Source organism: Ctenocephalides felis, unplaced genomic scaffold (assembly GCF_003426905.1).
Source record: "Ctenocephalides felis isolate EL2017-DRISC unplaced genomic scaffold, ASM342690v1 CF-g0.4_SCAFFOLD_01886, whole genome shotgun sequence".
In the NCBI taxonomy this organism is placed as follows: domain Eukaryota; kingdom Metazoa; phylum Arthropoda; class Insecta; order Siphonaptera; family Pulicidae; genus Ctenocephalides; species Ctenocephalides felis.
Window position 1 is genome coordinate 155,020,459 of NW_020538040.1, and position 8,567 is coordinate 155,029,025.

Here is an 8,567-nt window from a genome sequence, read left to right on the forward strand (position 1 = left end):
ATTCGAATAATTCAAAAAACATTCGATTCATACTGATTGAGTGAATAATTGATTATATTTGCGAAGTTCCGAAGATATGGAACAAAAAGTGCAAAGAATAGCAGTTTTTGCGAGAACGGCGCATCCGATTAGATTGATTCATTGATATTGATTCTAGATAAACATAGATAAAGGTCGTCGCCCGAACATTTAAAACATTTGTTATTACTCATTGATAAATTATTGATGATTGATTATTTTTATTTCGCGAATACGAGAAGTTCTTTAAGACACAATGCCATGCACCTCTAGTTAAATTTATAGTTAAAACAGAGCTCATACCAAAAAATCTACTAATGTAATAATTTTCATTTACAATCCCGAAGTCCTCTCGAAGCGCGGACATTACGCGATGTATGCTTGTCTGCTTGTAATAATGGATGGCTTTGGTTGAGCTGAAGAGAATGGAAAAGCGGCATGAGGTGGATTCGATTCATCCTTTGCTCGCACGCCGTACACATAAGTGGCCAAGCAGTGTCTGCATGATTTCGTTGTTTCTATGTTCGGCGTTAGGCCGAATCTCGCGCGCCCGCATGCACAACTTTTGTTACGTCACGTAGTTATAAGAAAGCAAGTGTGTGCAAATGCACGGGATGATTGGATATGGTCCAATAATTCAAGGCGATCGATTTGTATAAAAAACGAGAAGTGACAGGGCTCAAGGTATCATGTGTTTTGAAACGAGAGATTCGACATACTCATGTGGATCGGAATAACAGAACTAGAGCTCCAGAATATGAGATTTATAAGTTGCTATTGGCAATAACAACAAAATGAGTATGAAGAAAGATTGATTTCTCCTGACTATGAACAGAAACATGTTTAAACTACGAAATTAAAATATATTTTTAGGTTGAGACTCATAGCCTAGTGGTTAGAGCTATGGACTTCAAATCAGAGGTTCCACATTCGATACACGTTTCGGACAGCCTGATGTCAAGCAGTGCTGACATCAATTTTTACTTGAAAATACAAATAAATATAATTCCAAGTAAAAATAGCCCTCCCCAGCCTTGGTGCATCAATAACAATTTGTATTGCAAAAATTGTATCATATAGAAATAATATAACCGTAGACATCTAGAAAGCCACGTCTGCTAAAAAAAGTTGTACATTTAATTATTTTGTTCAAGCAAGAACAATTGAAAAAAGTAAATAGGTCATATCATAGAGACAGTTCAGAACACTGGGGATCTGATTAAATAGCATTTGTGTCAATTCAATCATCATATCTCGCTTGAAACGTAGTGCTAGACTATGAAAAATGTTTCTAGGCAATGGTCTAGAACTACATCAGCATTTATAATAATAATAAAATAAAAATAATATTAGGTAGTAGCGCCCTCGGCCGAGTTAAACTCAAATTCGATTCAGGGAATGATTCAGTGTGAGAGATTTACCATTGCCATTTCACACCGCAGTGCTCAAAATGAGCCATTTTCAATTGGAAACATATTTTTGATCTATATTTTCAAGTAAAGATATCGTTCTGCATGATGTCAGGTTGTCCAGAGCGGGGTTGCAACTCACGACTTCATTACGAATACCCGTTTATAACAATATAAGTTATGGATCTGTCTATAATGAGAACAAAATTTTTAATATTATAATATATTAATAAATAAACGAAAAAAAATATTTTGCAATTTTTATTATTATCGAGCACGTGGAATACGTGTCGAATTGTACAAGTCCGCGCATGTCATTCACTCAGTCGTTCCTATGAGAACACAGATATCCATCGTATCGTATAAAAAATGAGAAGGTTATGGATATGATTAATATCTTACGGTTGTACGTAATAAATTATAAAGCAACGTTAAATTAAGATATTTCAAAATGTTGTATCGGCCTCAGGTATTTCCTAAAGATCATCATTTAAATATAGGCAAAGCGTAGGTACGTAATTTAGTATAGAGAACTGAATATGTTCCTTATTTGTAATGAGCATTGCATTGATCATTGATCAGTGATTATCGTTTTGTGGCGTTTAAATAATTTTTGATTCAAGTGCAATTTATTTGCTGTTATTATGTCGGCATAATACGTATTGGCTTTTGCATTGTACCAGTGGAAAGGATTTATATTACATACAGACATATATCAAGTAATTTACGTTATTTTTTATTTGAAAAGTAAAATATCAATTTTAATTTACAAAGTAGAGCAAAATCTCAAGGTGATATTTGAAGAAAATTTGAAATATTTTTTTTCCAAAATTAAAAACTGATTTATATAAACAATAATTTGAATATTTTATAACTAGTATCCTATACTAATCTTTTTTTGATCACATGTAATGTACCTAAATAAAACTTTATTCAATACTAATTTTTGAAATCTCTACCTCCCCTAGATCTCTAGCAGGAATTAATTACTTTGCGCAAAGTGCAAAAAATTAACGCGAGCTTAACGACTTATGATATATCTTCAGTGATGTTCTCGTAATGAATTTTTGTGCACCGTGGCTCCTTTTTAATATGAATGAATCATTTCCGTATATATATGCCCGTGACCAGTGCTACTGGAATGCGTAAGTAAGCGCGCATTCAATTCATTTCAATTCAACTCAATTCAATGACCGCGCACTGTTGGTCCTCATTATTACATAAGACGTCCAACATTCCTGGAGGAAATGGAAATTATATTCGTTAGCCCAGATTTAATAAAAGTACAGGTGAATGAAAGTTATACATTCGTAAAATACTACTGATAGTCGCCGAAGTAGCTGCAACAATATCTGTTGCAGCGATGCCTACAAAAGGCGATTTTCACTAGAGATCACATTTAAGGAAATATATTTTTAATCTATATTTTACAGTAAAAATAGACATTTCTACTGCATGATGTAATGTTGTCCAGAGCTGGGTCCGTACTCACGATCTATTCCACACAAGTCAGTGCTTTTGACCGTTACGCCATACCTAATTCTAGTTATAAACAAACATTTTCACGACCTTGTCTTGGCAACACTTGCTATTGAGATTATAAAAGTGATTTATAAGTAAATATGCGACGAATGCGCGAGCGTTAAGAAATTTTTATAGACTTCTATGTTTAGATACCGAATGGATTAAACTTACGTTCGCGTGGAGCCGAGGTAAAACAACGCGGCAAACAATAACACTTCACACCGCCAAGCATTTGCATGAAGTAACACAACATTCTTCGGGCTATAATCAATAACAGCGATTCAGTCGTTGAGTACATTTCTAAGTAAACCATAAAGCTATAGTGCATAGGAAAAGACTCAATTACAATCGACCTAGATTTGGCACAAGCTTGCTAATAATCCTTCAAAGGAAGAAGAGATAATACAGGGAACTGAAAGCTAAAGCACAGGGCCAAGTAATATTGAGCAGAAGTATGGAAAGTGAATAATGATTATAAAATCATAACGGGAATAATGAACAAGGGAATGAAAAAAAACTTTGATTTGAGGTGCTCTCACACCATAGGCCTGTCTTCAGGCAGACTACTACATTAATCCGCCGTTTTACTTGTTTTTGATCTTACACGTTTTTCTAACGATTTTCGTTTAGCACGATTTTTTTTATATAAAAGTGTTTTTTTTAGTTACAATGTTTTTTTTTCATGGAATCCACATTCCTTCAAAAATTACAAAATAATATCGGAGAGTAATTCATTTTCTAAACAATACAATATTTTATTCCAAGACAGGAAAGTTTAATTCTTTATGCAAATCGCAATCACGTTTTGAAACACGGTAGCTTGTACACGTTTGATTAATAGTGTTGCTGTGATAAAAGGCATAAGTAAATAAATTGTTGAGCAGTAACTTATTAATACGTAAATTATATGTATCTTGCGTTTGCACGATTAAGATAAAACATAATGATTTTCAAATTTTTTTAACAGAGCATTTATATGCAAATTTTATAAATATATTTAAATGTACTAATTTTGTTAAATACAGAAAAATTTTAGTTATTCGTGCGTAAAACATAAAATCTGATAACTAGAAACCATTTGATCCAGCAGTAATTATATTTAATTATCTGTAATAAGGATAATTGCCAAACTATTTTAATTCATATATCTATTTATTGTAAGTCGCAAAAATTTACGCAAATATTATAATAAAAAGCATTATGCGTGGTTCGTCCCTGTTTGGAGTTGCTGCGCTGCCGCTTCGAGACAAACTGCGGCAATTAATCCTACGGTTTAAGTTATTATCGATGGCCTAACGCAGCGCATCTCAACATATTCTATAATAAATTCATTAAATGGAATTAGAGATCTTTTAACGATGCTATTACATATTAATACAGTAAATATTACAAGAATAAATATCTTTATATTGTATCTAATAATAATGTTGGAGAAGACCGTGAATCTGAACGAAAATATTTTTATTAAATAATTTTAATTTTTATAATTTCATTGAAATTATCAATGATTATTTAAATAATTATTAAAATTAGATTTTTAATTTCTTTAAGATTTCATGTCATATCAAGTGCAATATCATTTTATAAGGTTAAAAATAATTTTGAAAATCAAAGTATAATTTTTCTAATTGTTTAGAATGGTACAAATAAAATAAGTAAAAATTTATGGGAAATATAAATGTCATTTAATTTTTTTTACAAAATTAGTTATTTGCACTTAATGCTTTTCTATTTAAATACATAATTAAATTATATAATAAAATATTATAATAATTCTTGCAGTGTGAATTATATTATATATATATATATATATATATATATATATATATGTGTGAAAAAGCATAAACTTTATCTGAACCATAAATTTATAAACTCTGAGGAATTATAATCAAACTGATTTATAGACAGAGAAACGTATTTATTTATCTAAAATACATCAACTAGAGAACATGTTTCTAGACAATGATTATTGTAATTAAAATAGTTTTTACTCATTATGAAAAATTTTGTCAGGGATGTGTAGAGTGTTCATATTGCAAAGTATGACAACCTTTTTTGACCGGGTTGTAAATTTAATTTTAAATCAATCGCAACACTAGATTTCTCTCAATGAAACAAACTTTATTATTAACTGAGACGATGAAATATTAGTATTTTCTAAAGCGTAACAAAAAATTTGCACTTTAATAATTGTTATAAACCATCTGTGGCATAAGCAGTAAGGACGTGGGATCGCACAAACTAATCCGGGGTTCGATCTCAACCTCGACCACGCTCGACATCAAGCAGTATGATATCAAATTTTAGAATAATAGACCTCAAATATTATTTGAAGTGAAAATACAAGCGAGCACTCCTAAATACACATATATAATATAAAGTACATAGCAATAGCAACGAAGACTGGTCAACCACTGGGTTGCACTCTCGAAGAAAATAACAGATTAGGAATGTAACAGTAGATTTTTTTGTTTATTATGACTATTTTTAATTATTTAAATTCTAAGCATATGCTGTTCAGGTTTATGTAACACTTGTAGTTTCAACAAATAAATTTCATTTAATCTTTTGCTAAAACAATAGAGATGTATGTCTCTTGGTCAATTCATCATAAACGTTTACACGCACGGCCGCCAAGTACAAGCCGCTTCGAGGTATTGTCGGAATCGCAACTACCGTGTAGATTTTATTCCAAGATTACAATTTTCTATCGAAGCCTTGTTAATATCTAATAATATCAATTACTGTAACAATTGAAGTCAATACAAACAAATGTGTTGCGTAACAATAGACCAATTACAATAGTCTTATGATACAAGTGATTAGCCATACTAGATAATAATGGTTTTGGACTATTACTCTATAGTTTGTTTCAATATCACTGCACATTTTGGTGAATGTACTTTATAATCTTGTTCGAACCCATTATGTCCGCCTTACAGATTTAATAACGCTGTACAAACGCTGTAACATCGAACTAGTAACCTAACTACCGCCATCTAACTAGACTAACGATTTCTTAATTGATTTTCATATAAATTGTGCGAATAAAAATTAGTTAAAAATATTTAGGAAATAATAAGCAAAATAATTATAATTATATTGTTTTAGGTCTATTTTATAACGAAGCATCAGAATCACTGTGATAAAATAAGCAAACAAACTGAAGCACAATTCTCAAAAAAAAAACAAATTTGGTTGGATAATGAATACACCAAGGCAAGTAAAAAAGCACAATTACATATATTTTATGGTTTTATCACAAACTAATAACTAAGCACTAGATATATTATATTTTCATTCATCACACGTTTTCACAAGCACATGTAACACTTGATGACTCTACAATGTAATTGTTTAATTTGAAATTGCAATAATATTTCATCAATATTCACATGACTAAACTGATACATCCGTCCATTACGAGCTTCTAAACGAAAATCAGAAGTTAAAAAAATATTTCTAAACTCAGGTTATATTCTTCTACATACATACATAGCCAAACGTCATAATTCATATAGAGACAGAGAGACAAAATCGTAAAATCGAATGTTGAAAAAGAAAAAGGAATATCTTTATAAATGAGACCTTGGTAAATATAGGGTACCGGCTTTTTAAAAATGGGCTGTGTCTAAGATCGAACTGAAATTTCTTGAGAAAGATATTAGGAGGAAGGTCATTCGAAATAGAGACCCTAAAACATTTATGATAGGATAATTAAGGCAGTTCATGACGATTTAATTTTTATGTACACATTCAAAGAAATTAACAAATATATTATTAAATTTGATGTAAAAATAAAAATATCATAAATCTAGATTTTAATAATTTAATATCAACAAATAATCGATACTACTAAAACATTAAAATCTCGAAAAATGTGTCAGAAAATGTCTAAACATTTTATATAAAAAATAAATTTTGGTATTACTAGAACATTAAAATCTTGGAAAATGAATCAAAAAAAACATTTAGTTAATTCTGGCATATTCGGCCAGCAACCATATCTTTAGTATCATAATAATTGCATATCAAAACAAAAAAAAATAGTAGAACTACAACATTAAATAATGGTAACTTTTAGACCAGATGACAAATTAAAAAAAGAACAAAAAAACAAATATACAATGATGCTGAGAGTTCTACTGAAAATAGTCATATAGCTGTTAGTTTGATATGTGATATTTGTTGTAATATAATTGGATTGGTTTTCACAATATAATTGCTCGAAGTGAAATTGGAGCTTTTTTCCTCGCTCTAATCTAGTACTATATTTTTAGTATTATAAAAATTTCATATTAAAAAAATGTAGAACTTGAACATTAAAATCTTAGCAAATACATGAAAATAGAGATTTTAATTGATTTAATCAATTTCAGCTAATAGTACCATAATTCTTAATAAAAAATAACTAAACTAAAACTATATATGTATAGAACAATATGTTAATATGTCGATAAGAATAAATTTTTAAATAATTGCCCATTGTTTAATGTGATACAATTTAGAGTTTTACATGTTGTAAAAAATTAAATATTAAATTAAATAATTTTCAAATTTTTTTAGTAAAACATGTGGATTTTCTAGTTGCACTCGACTTCACTATTTTTTTTCCTGTTCCAAATTATTTATGGTTTTATTATATTATTTAAAAACCAAAATGTTCCATGTCCCGATAAATCTTTTATGACCACGAAGACAGGTACTCTACGTGCGTGAGCAAATTTTCTCTTAAAAAAGTTATGGGTTTCACATAGCCTTGACCACAAACGATGGTATATTCATGGTACAATACTCGTACGGGAAGAATGTAGTAAACCGAATGTATTTTTTTCGTTTTTATTGCATTTATTGACAATAATGAGTAAAAGTTTAAAATTATAACGGCAATTGCCGAGCATGACATTTCGTAGTTTGTATCTTTTTTCGTACAGACATCACATTTTTATAGGTATGATTTTTTGGAAAGTATTTATGAGCCGTTGACACGTCTTCAGTAGAAAACAGTAAAAAGTTCTATTTAGTTGTATGTATGGCTTGGCGATCCAATATAGATTTTTGCACGTTGCATGTTCTTGTACACTCAACACGAAAATGCAAGGTGTTAAGAAAAAAGTGCATATGATAAAAAATTAAATATAAAACAATATATAAAAAATATAATTAAATGATGCTAAGAAAACAAAATCTTAAAAAATGGGTCAGAGAAAAATATAGTTAATTTTGACATGTTTTTTTAACACTTTTCTACCACTTACACTTTCTTTAACAATTTGTATTTATAAAATATGAATTTATATTATATTTAAAAATTAAAAATATCATTTTTATTCAAATAATTATTTATAATCCAAAAATAGACCTAAATATCGTTGATCAAATATTATTAAAAAAATTAGTACGCTAAATTCTATTTAAAATTCATAGTTCAAATTAGAAGATTATTTTATCATAATATATTTATGTGAACAAGTGACGTATATAACTTATAATCTGAAGCACGTTCAAATATATTATAAATGTAAAATCATTATGCAAATTAAAAGCGAAAAAACGCATAAATTTAAATGTTAATTCCAACACAGCTGAGTTACCGTGTTAAATTTGCGAAGAAAA